The sequence below is a fragment of the Anomaloglossus baeobatrachus genome, chromosome 2, assembly GCF_048569485.1.
Source record: "Anomaloglossus baeobatrachus isolate aAnoBae1 chromosome 2, aAnoBae1.hap1, whole genome shotgun sequence".
In the NCBI taxonomy this organism is placed as follows: Eukaryota; Metazoa; Chordata; class Amphibia; order Anura; family Aromobatidae; genus Anomaloglossus; species Anomaloglossus baeobatrachus.
Genome location: NC_134354.1, coordinates 103525163 through 103537321, shown reverse-complemented (window position 1 = coordinate 103537321; position 12159 = coordinate 103525163). Strand labels below are relative to the sequence as shown.

Here is a 12159-nt window from a genome sequence, read left to right as displayed (position 1 = left end):
TTTTTTTTTCAATGAAGCTAACATTAAATTAAACCGAAATACACTATATAAATTGTTAATGTGGTAAATGACTATTCCAGCTGCCAACGTCTGTTTTTTAATGCAATATCTACATAGGTGTATAGAGGCCCATTTCAAACAACCACCACTCCAGTGTTCTACTGGTGTTTGCTAACTGTGTTAGTAGGATAAAAAGGTACCGTCACACATAACGAGATCGCTAGCGAGATTGCAGCTGAGTCATGGTTTCTGTGATGCAGTAGCGATCCCGTTAGCGATCTCGTTATGTGTGACATCTACCAGCGATCAGGCCCCTGCTGTGAGATCGCTAGTCATTGCAGAATGGTCCAGGCTATTTTCTTCAAAGGCGATGTCCTGCTGGGCAGGACACATCGCTGTGTTTGACACTGTGTGACAGGGTCACAGTGACTGCTGAGGTCGTTATACAGGTCGCTACTGCGACCTGTGTCTTTCCTGCATCGCTGGTAAGATCTGACTGTGTGACATCTCACCTGCGACCTCCCAGCGACTTACCTGCGATCCCTATCAGGTCGCATCGTTTTCGGGATCGCTGGCAAGTTGTTGTGTGTGACTGGGCCTTAACAGATGTTTAGAAATCCCTTGAAAACCACTGTACAAGTATGTTAACACAGCTGAAAACAGTTTTCCTGATTAGAGAAGCTATAAAACTTACCTTCCTTTGAGCTAGTTGAGAATCGGGAACATTACATTTGTTGACTCAATTAAACTCTCAAAATGGCCAGAAAAAGAGAACTTTCATGTGAAACTCGACAGTCTATTTTTGTTCTTAGCAATGAAGGATATTCCGTGTGAAAAATTGCCAAGAAACTGAAGATTTCCTACAACTGTGTGTACAACTCCCTTCAGAGGAGAGCACAAACAGGCTCTAACCAGAGTAGAAAGAAAAGTGGGAGGCCCCGCTGCACAACAAGACAGGTATACTAGAGTCTCTAGTTTGAGAAATTAACGCCTCATAAGTCCTCAACTGGCAGCTTCATTAAATAATACCCGCAAAACGCCAGTGTCAATGTCTACAGTGAAGCGGTGACTCCGGGATGCTGCCCTTCAGGGCAGAGTGGCAAAGAAAAAGCCATATCTGAGACTGGCTAATAAAAAGGAAAAGATTAAATATGGCCAAAAGAACACAGACATTGGACAGAGGAAGACTGGGGAAAAAAAAAAAAAAAAGTTATGGACAGACAAATCAAAGTTTGAGGTGTTTGGATCACACAGAAGAACATTTGTGAGACGCAGAACAACTGAAAAGATGTTGGAAGAGTGTCTGACGCCATCTGTCAAACATGGTGGAGGTAATGTGATGGTCTGGGGTTGCTTTGGTGCTGGTAAAGTGGGAGATTTGTACAAGGTAAAAGGGATTTTGAAGGCTATCACTCCATTTTGCAACGCCATGCCATACCTTGTGGACAGCACTTGATTGGAGCCAATTTTATCCTACAACACGACAATGACCTAATGCACACCTCCAAATTATACATGAGCTATTTAGGGACGAAGCAGGCAGCTGGTATTCTATCTATAATGGAGTGGCCAGCCCAGTCACCAGATCTCAACCCTATAGAGCTGTTGTGGGAGCAGCTTGACCGTATGGTGCCAAAAAGTGCCCATCAAGCCAATCCAACTTGTGGGAGGGGGAAGCATGGGGCGAAATATCTCCATATTACCCCCGCAAATTAACAGCTAGAATGCCAAAGGTCTGCAAAGCTGGAATTGCTGTAAAGGAGCATTCTGTGCCGAAAGCAAAGTGTGAAGAGAAAATTATTATTTCAAGTAAAAAATCATTATTTAGAATCCAGTCAATGTCTGGACTATATTTTCTATTCATTACGCAACTTATTTGATAGATAAAAGTATAATTTTTCATGGAAAAGACAACAACATTTTACAGCGAGGCTTCATATTATCAGAAGCAGGAGTCCACTGACCGGTAAAGGATACATTCACATGCAAGACAATCGTGAACGAGTGTTGTAAAAAAAAAAAAAGTCTCCACACCCAGCTGTGATCTCCCCAGTGATGTGGAGCACAGGGGTCATTTTAGTCCATGTTGCCATCCACACGATCAATATATCTTATTTTGGAACGCTCTACATTCGCGGCTGACAATCATTGATTTTGCCCATTGAACACCACTCTGTTTATACCAGGTCTTTACTATTCGAATGTAATGTCAAAAGACATATAACCAGGTAATACATTTCCCAATATAAATAAAGAGTCCTACTCAGCTATTTTAACTCTCATTAGAATGCCTCGTCATCCTCGCAAAAGCTTGACACAAAGGCGTATTCAGAGATAAGTATCATCAGACTGGGCCAAGTCCGAGAACTACCATGATTACATGTCTTATAATGGCAGCTCAGAGTTCACCGAGAACATACGCAACGTATCTGGTATGTGGGTCATAAAGCGCAACAACCCTTGATAACAGATATTTGTATTCATTTGGTAAACTATTAGAAACTGACAGTATAAAGCACTTGTAATTTGACAATAACCCGTTTTTTTATGGAGCGCACATTTATAGAGTGATCACACACAACAGTATACATGATAAATTAATAATTGCTGGTTGATCCTGGGACCCTGACTGAGCCAAAGAACAGAGTTCTACAAAAGGGGGGGGGGGTGCATGTGGAACCACTGCTCCATTCAGACGGTGCCGAGCCCCGCTATCAGGACCATTCCCCAAGTTATCGTCAATCTAGAGGACAGGGATATCACCACCAATACAAGAGACTAAGGCGGGCTTTGCACGTTGCGACATCGCAAGCCGATGCTGCGATGTCGCACGCGATAGTCCCCCACCCCCGTCGCAGGTACAATATCTTGTGATAGCTGGCGTAGCAAAAATTATCGCTACGCCAGCTTCACATGCACTCACCTGCCCTGCGACCGTCGCTCTGGTCAGCATCCCACCTCCTTCCTAAGGGGGCGGGTCGTGCGGCGTTACACAGCAGGCGGCCAATAGCAGCGGAGGGGCGGAGATGAGCAGGATGTAAACATTCCGCCCACCTCCTTCCTTCCACATAGACGCCGGTGGCAGGTAAGGTGGTGTTCCTCGCTCCTGCGGCTTCATACACAGCGATGTGTGCTGCCGCAGGAGCGAGGAACAACATCGTACCTGTCGCGGCAGCATAATTATGAAAAAGTCGGAGCCTGCAACGATGATATGATAACGACGCTTTTGCGCTCGTTCATCGTATCATCTAGCATTTACACACTACTATGTCGAAAGTGACGCCGACAGTGCGTCACTTTCGATTTGACCCCACCGACATCGCACGTGCGATGTTGCAACGTGCAAAGCCGCCCTAAGGGGTACTTCTCACATAGCGAGATCGCTGCTGAATCACGTTTTTTGTGACGCAGCAGTGACCTCATTAGCGATCTCGCTGTGTGTGACACTGAGCAGCGATCTGGCCCCTGCTGTGAGATCGCTGCTCGTTACACACTGCTCTGGTTCATTTTTTGGATGTTGCTCTCCCGCTGTGAAGCACACATCACTGTGTGTGACAGCGAGAGAGCAACGATCTGAATGTGCAGGGAGCCGGCTTCTGGCAGCCTGCGGTAAGCTGTAACCAAGGTAAATATCGGGTATCCAAGCAAAGTGCTTTGCTTGGTTACCCGATATTTACCTTGGTTACTAGCGTCCGCCGCTCTCAGGCTACCAGTGCTGGCTCCCTGCACACGTAGCCGGAGTACACATCGGGGAAATAAGCAAAGCGGTTTGCTTATTAACCCAATGTGTACTCTGGCTACGAGTGCAGGGAGCCAGCGCTAAGCGGTGTGCGCTGGTAACCAAGGTAAATATCGGGTAACCAAGCACTTGGTTACCCGACATTTACCTTAGTTACTAAGCGCAGCATTACTTCCACGCGTGGCTGGGGGCTGGTCACTGGTGAGATCTGCCTGATTGACAGCTCACCAGTGACCATGTAGCTACACACCAGCAATCCTGACCAGGTCAGATCGCTGGAGCGTCGCTAAAGTGTGACGGTACCTTTAGAAACAAAACTACTAATTAATCCATTCAACCAGCGAGTGTTCTTCAGCCACAACAGGGAGTAAAACAAAGACCTTATTACATGAGAATAGTCATCAGTCAACCGGATCTACGACAACTTGCTTCATAGTAGAAAAAAAAAAAAGCAGAAATCTGTGCATTAGTAAAGTTAATTTGTTTCATAATTTTTCTCATAAGAAACATATATGAACGTCTACATAAACACTGCATATGTGCAGGTAGGGGCAGCGGTGACGTGCACAGCAGCAATTTGAGGAATCTAGTCCACGCCATTATCTGAGAGGAGGATCCCGGTCATTATAACTCGGTCATTTATGACTTAAAAGTCGACTCCAGAACACGGTGAACCATGTAAGGTTTCCTCACTCACTAATTTCGCTGACAAGAGGGAATGATCTCACGTCTGCAGCGACATTCCCACACCTCCAACAACTTGTGGATGAATTTGCTTCAATCCCTGGAAACTCTGGACGTAAGTGACAACAATGAGAAAGTGGATGGGGTAGAGCCACCTAGACAAGCAGCAACAAGGAGTGACAGCCAGACGTCCTCCGAAATTATGGGGCAAGAAAGGACAAACCGAGTCATCGCATGACACAGCCCTGCAACATCCTCATGGAATTATAGCAACATTTGTCATCACTACGACTGAATCTATCTTTGTAGTCATGGTGGTTTACGATTTTCCTAGTAGAACTTATCACTAGAGAGCGGCCAAACACAAGCTCTTCAGGAATATTGGGGCAGATTTATTAAGGGGGTTTCCCCCTCACCTAAAAAAAAATGCATTAATGGCAATCTGTTACCCTTTTGAACTTTTTGTGTTATTAATATACAGCTGAAATAAGTTACACCTGTAAGCCTCCTGGATGATGGCTCGTTCAGTAAAATTCATCTTTCAAAGCCAAACTATGGGGCGTGCGCTGCCCGAATGATAAGGGTACGTGCCCACGTTCCTGATATGCTGCATCCTGGGCGCAGCAGGTCCTCTCCTGTGGCACCACGAGTGCTCTCTGCAGGAGACCGCAGCTGCCCGTGTCCATGATCAGTGTTTGGGCCGCTGCGGTCTCTGTTCTCTCTGTGGAGAACACTCCGCTCCATAGCATAAATTGACATGCTGCGGTTCAGAAAGCCGCTTGGCAGGTCAGTTTACACTGCGGGAAAAACAAGCACAGTGGGCATGGGATTTCTAGAAATCCAAACCACTGTGCCTGTACTGTACAACGCAGAGCATCTAAAACGCTGTGAACACTGATCGTAGGCACTTAGCCTAAGGCTATGTGCGCACTTTGCGTCGAGGTAGTTGCAGTTCAAAAAGCATCCTCTGGCAGCAAGGACCCTTCTTTTGGCTTTAAAAACGCATGTAAAACGCAAAGAAAGTAGCCTATGCGCACCTTGCGGTTTTCATGAGTTTTTAGTGCTTTTCCGGTGCTTTTAGAAACGCTGCAGTTTTGTATTAAATTGAATGGATGGGAAACGCAGCCAAAAATGGCAAAAACAATTGACATGTTGCTTCTTTAACGCTGAGTTTTTGCCCAAATTTATGCAAATTAAACGCAGCGTTTTGAACAGCAAAGTGACACGTTGCTTTTTTTGAGCGCAGCGATTTGGATCAAAATTTCAGCATGCAAATCGCTGCGCTCTGAAATGCAACATGCGGCTGGATTATGCACAATCTTCATAGATTGTGCTGGGGACGCGGCACGCAATATGCCATATGCAGCGTAAACGCATGAAATTACGCACCATGCGCACACAGACTAAAGGAGTTTTCCAAAAGTGGACTCCGAGGCAAATTAAAGGGGTTGTTTCATCACAGCAATTTAGTCCCACCGCTTCCTCATTCTGAATGGTGCCGAGTAGTATTTGACTGAGCACTACCATGCTCGGGTAGTCGGTACTCGTAACTAGTAATGACTGAGCACTACCATGCTCGGGTAGTCGGTACTCGTAACTAGTAATGACTGAGCACTACCATGCTCGGGTAGTCGATACTCGTAACTTGTAATGACTGAGCACTACCATGCTCGGGTAGTCGGTACTCGTAACTAGTAATGACTGAGCACTACATTGCTCGGGTAGTCGATACTAGTAATGACTGAGCACTACCATGCTCGGGTAGTCGGTACTCGTAACTAGTAATGACTGAGCACTACCATGCTCGGGTAGTCGGTACTCGTAACTAGTAATGACTGAGCACTACCATGCTCGGGTAGTTGGTACTCGTAACTAGTAATGACTGAGCACTACCATGCTCGGGTAGTCGATACTCGTAACTTGTAATGACTGAGCACTACCATGCTCGGGTAGTCGGTACTCGTAACTAGTAATGACTGAGCACTACATTGCTCGGGTAGTCGATACTAGTAATGACTGAGCACTACATTGCTCGGGTAGTCGATACTCGTAACTAGTAATGACTGAGCACTACCATGCTCGGGTACTCGTAACTAGTAATGACTGAGCACTACCATGCTCGGTACTCGAGTCCAAATAAGCAGTCGGACGATCAGACGGAATTGACTCGAGTACCAAGTATGATGGAAGTCAATGGAAAACTTGTATTTTTCCAGAAGATCTTCCTGAAAAATGCTTGAGTTTCCCATTGACTTCAATTGTCTTGTTGCTCAATTCAATCCCGTCTGAGCGTTCGACTGCTTGTTTAGCGTACGGACCACCCGACCATGGTAGTGCTCACTCATCACCAGTACTGAGATCTCTGCCCCTGGAAAGGTAGCTGCCATTTTGCTCTGCTGTTTTTGGAAACATTAATAGAAGTGAATGGAGAAAGCTGCACCTGGTGGTGGCCATCATCTGTTCATCCGTGGTAACAGGAGATAAGGAGGACTCCGTTCTGGAGTAATGTACGGGTCCCATATGTGGTACCTGCATCTTTTAGACATTCATGACATATCCTCTGAAGGTAAGCAGTCACTGCCAGAGACGTCCGGTAGTGTTTTACTCCACTCTCCCCATTGAGATCACATGTACATTCACTTTGCATGGCAATCAATTTACAATAATATCCAAACTTCCCCCCCAAAAAATTAGAGCTGGGTTCGATGACTGGGTATTGGTGGCATAGTTATAAAGATACGGGAATGTAGGGTTTTTGAGCAAAAACAGTCCCCCTTAATTTGTTCCTGAAAAGAGTCGATGGGGCGGCCATAATTCAGAAAAGAGCAGATATTTGGGATTGGAGCTGTATGGGGGGAATGGTATATTTATTAGGTTACCATGGTTACCGCAGGGTCAAGCCAAGAATAAGGCCAATCTCCCGATAGCGAAAAGCATCTAAACATCTGGAAAACATGAGAAATGACACGGGAATCCTCTGACAGATAAGTCACGGCACCTCGAGATCCATCAGATCCGTCACCGCGGCCATCAGGGAACATCATTACACCATCTAATCGCTCACTTAGCATTACTAAATTACCAGCTTACCACAGATTGTGTGTGTCAGTGGCGGAGAGGACAATTACTGTACAGCAGCCATCACAGGCCTAACAAAACCCAGGAAAAGGGTCCGCGTTGTCCATAGCAACCAACAAGGTCTCATCTAACAACTGAAAAACCTAGATGTGAAGTCTGTACGGCTGCGGAGGACAATATGGCCCCCGGCTCTCAGAGGTTTGATGCGTTGATCACACAATTAAGTTCTTTAAATTTTTTTGCATTTTTATTCTTATTCATTTTTCATTGTTTTTTCATTTTAGAGCATTTTGCACATTTTTAACACTTTTATGCCTGGAGGAATGGAGGTCGGATGGAGGTTCAATCCTCATTATAGCAAAGGCCCAAAGTTGTGCTCAGCATGAATGTGAATGAGGCCGTAGATCCACACAAGAACGAGCTCCGCGCTCATACTATGGGGCAGCTCCGCGCTCATACTATGGGGCCGCTCCGCGCTCATACTATGGGGCCGCTCCGCGCTCATACTATGGGGCCGCTCCGCGCTCATACTATGGGGCCGCTCCGCGCTCATACTATGGGGCCGCTCCGCGCTCATACTATGGGGCAGCTCCGCGCTCATACTATGGGGCAGCTCCGCGCTCATACTATGGGGCAGCTCCGCGCTCATACTATGGGGCAGCTCCGCGCTCATACTATGGGGCAGCTCCGCGCTCATACTATGGGGCAGCTCCGCGCTCATACTATGGGGCAGCTCCGCGCTCATACTATGGGGCAGCTCCGCGCTCATACTATGGGGCAGCTCCGCGCTCATACTATGGGGCAGCTCCGCGCTCATACTATGGGGCAGCTCCGCGCTCATACTATGGGGCAGCTCCGCGCTCATACTATGGGGCAGCTCCGCGCTCATACTATGGGGCAGCTCCGCGCTCATACTATGGGGCAGCTCCGCGCTCATACTATGGGGCAGCTCCGCGCTCATACTATGGGGCAGCTCCGCGCTCATACTATGGGGCAGCTCCGCGCTCATACTATGGGGCAGCTCCGCGCTCATACTATGGGGCAGCTCCGCGCTCATACTATGGGGCAGCTCCGCGCTCATACTATGGGGCAGCTCCGCGCTCATACTATGGGGCAGCTCCGCGCTCATACTATGGGGCAGCTCCGCGCTCATACTATGGGGCAGCTCCGCGCTCATACTATGGGGCAGCTCCGCGCTCATACTATGGGGCAGCTCCGCGCTCATACTATGGGGCAGCTCCGCGCTCATACTATGGGGCAGCTCCGCGCTCATACTATGGGGCAGCTCCGCGCTCATACTATGGGGCAGCTCCGCGCTCATACTATGGGGCAGCTCCGCGCTCATACTATGGGGCAGCTCCGCGCTCATACTATGGGGCAGCTCCGCGCTCATACTATGGGGCAGCTCCGCGCTCATACTATGGGGCAGCTCCGCGCTCATACTATGGGGCAGCTCCGCGCTCATACTATGGGGCAGCTCCGCGCTCATACTATGGGGCAGCTCCGCGCTCATACTATGGGGCAGCTCCGCGCTCATACTATGGGGCAATACTCTGATTTGCCATACAGAATCTGCAGAAATTAGTGCCATGGCTCCCAGATACTTGGAGGCTTATCCCTCTGCATGTCAACAGGGGAGAGGAAACCGAGAACACAGGGATGGACGCAGCTCGTCCTCATGTTCAAAGTGAATTGTGGTGCAGGATCTGTAGTGAAATACTTGTCACATCTGACCTGTAAATATGGCCTGAAAGGGGACTGTCACCTACTGTGATACTGAGGACAGATCACTATGATAAGCCAAATATCAGATCTATGGGTGTCTCACATCAGTCACTGTTACCTACTCGGACATCGACTGGATGTAAACAGTGGCAGAGTGGTTATCACTATTGAGCGCCAGGCAACAGACCCCCCACGGGCCGGGCCCCGCACAACAGACCCCATTATCAGCCCCTATTAAAGCTAATAAGAATGAAAACAGCTAAGGAAAGCTCATCAGTAAATAAGACATAGAAAGCCTCTTCAAATGGGAAAATGCCAATTGCAGGATTTGGCACATACAGCAATACTAGCAGCACACCAGCCATAGTGACCATCCCGCAATGTACTTATATAAATAGCGTGTGACCAAGGGCCCAGCAATAACAGGTACAAGGTCTGCAATTGGAAACTAGCTCTGACAATATTGATACTATTGGAGTGCTCTCACACTACACTGTCCCCCATATGTAGGAGATTTAAAACCTCAATGTTATCATTTCACTGAAAGCTGTCTGGAGTAAGTGACATCTATCTGTCAGCACACGGAGTCAGTGATCTGAGGCTTGCACACCCTTTATGTCCTGTTTAGTGCTCTCTCCACACACACACACACACACACACACACACACACACACACACACACACACACACACACACACACACTTGTGGTGCGGCTTTCTCTGTATACAGTGTGTCTGCACACAGCCCTGCTTCCCCCCTCAGGACAGCATTGCACATACGGCGATGGTCCGGACACTGGGGCCATAGTGCAGGCTCGGCCCCGCTATAGGTGACAGCTCCGGTAACGCAGTGATGATGGAGGGCCGGCAGTACCGCACTGCTCTGCAGACCGGGACATGTGTGCACAGCCCGTACAGCCCGGACCCCTGCACACCGCTGCCTGCTCCGTGCAGCCCCGCACAGCCCGTCTCTTCCTATCTGCAGCGCCGTACATACCGCCGGAGCGCGCACCGTCCCGCATCCACAGCTCTGCCCGATCCTCCCTCTATGGATTTTTCTCTTTAGCTGGTTAGAAATAATGGAGGACTGTAGCTCCGCCTCCCCATGGATGTCATGGCGTCACATGACCAATCCGGATTGTGTTAACTCTTCCTGTCCCAGCAGGATCATGCTGGAATGTGGCGCTGCTGAGTGCTGTGTGTACAATAACCTAGAAAAGGGAACCATTCTATTGCACTGACACATGCACAATTTTCAGATGCAACATTGCACCAATATAGAGGCCTCCTGCACTGCCCCTTCAGTGGGGCCAAGTTGACTTTTTTATTTTTCTGGACAGATCTTCAAAAAATCCAGACAGACATAATTTGTACAGAGACATTGGAAAACCATAATAAATCAGTGTGATTCTGAGTGATCCGTCTACAGTGCATAATCCTGATATAAAGGCGTCGCTGTAAAATGATGAGAATCACAGTAATAATGTGTATGGATTTCCAAAAATCACGCCTTATTTATGTGTCATTGGGCACAGGGTCACCAGCCCCCCAGCAATTCCAGGACAGTCTGTAAGAACAGGGCACTTTTTTGCAGACCATAAAAAAATAGTTTTCTTACAGACTGTCTTGGAATTGCTGGAGGGCTGGTGACCCTGTGCCAATGACACATAAAGGCGGCCCCCGGGAGGCAGCCGCTGGGCTCCCATGACAGTGCCAGTCAGTGCCACAAAGAGAGGCAGTCACTAAGCAGGGAATACAGCTGGCTGCCAGAGCTAAGAGCAAGGCAAATATTACACCCTCTAACTACAGACTGCGCCTGTACACAAATAATGAGATAATATCACCTGAGTGCAAGTACTAGTGCTCCCTTAAAAAGTAATGATGCCCCCTCCAAAAGTAATTGTCACAGGTTACAGTCATGTGGTTTCTGGCAATAGAAGGTCACAGCGTTTGGCTGCGCAGAATGCTCCCTGACTTTCTATTGTTCTTGCTGTTAGTATTCATTGGTATAGGTAGCTTTCCTTGTGGATTCATCTCTCCCCTTTTGGACCCAGCAGGAGCCCAACTTCCAACCAGCTGTTGACTATCAGTATTCCCTTGGTGTTTAAATACCCCTTCCTTGGATTGGTGCTGGTGATAGTTTCAGTTCCTTCAAGACATGGTTGCAAGCAGGTAGTTTGTACTCCTCTGTGGTATCGTTGTTGAAAGCTCTGGTGAACGTCTACCTGAGTCATCTGTGGATAAGTAATTCATGCTTTTCCCCCTGTGTGTCCTCCTTGTGTCTTCTATAGTGTTTAGTGGGATTCACGAAGAGCTCATCCTATCCGTTCCATATTTAGGGTCCAGCACTAGGGATTCCTAAGGTCAGGTCAGGTATCCGGCTCAGCGCATAGGTGTGAATTCTATCTAGCGAGGTGAGGGACCCTGAGGACCAGCAGTAGGTTCAGTCAGGGGTCACCATCTTCTGCTTCTCTAGACACAGGGTTTCCCTTCCCTTTTGCTGTGTGCTTGATAATTCACCATACCTAGTGTGACAGTAATAATGGCTACTAAAAGAATAGAATTTACTCTCCCCTAATCCAAGTGATCAAAACCTTTTCTACCTATACATAGGTGAGAAACCTATATAGGGAGGTGAGGGACCCTGAGGACCAGCAGTAGGCTTGGTCAGGGGTCATCTTCTCCCCCTTCCCTAGACACAGGGTTTCCCTTCCCTTTCGCTGTGTACTTGGTAATTCCCCATACCTAGTGTAACAGTAATAATGGCTACTTAAAAAAATAAAATTTTTACTCCCCTAATCCAAGTGATCAACACATTTTCTACCTACACATAGCGGATTGCAGTGACGTCATGACAGTACCTGCGCCAGGACGCTGAGACCTTGTACAGGATTGAGATCAACATCCCGTGACCAACAATACAGCTCAAAGTGG

The 12159-nt window shown here is 47.8% G+C and overlaps 1 protein-coding gene across 1 annotated transcript in view; it reads right to left on the bottom strand.

The window, feature by feature from the left end:
• MYO18A (myosin XVIIIA) overlaps positions 1 to 10317 on the bottom strand; it is a 538612-nt gene extending 528295 nt beyond the window's left edge. Inside the window, exon 1 of the mRNA XM_075333424.1 lies at positions 10223 to 10317. The gene's annotated coding sequence lies outside the window, so the exon portion shown is untranslated. The remainder of the gene's footprint in view (positions 1 to 10222) is intronic.
• Between the last annotated feature and the right edge of the window lie 1842 nt (positions 10318 to 12159).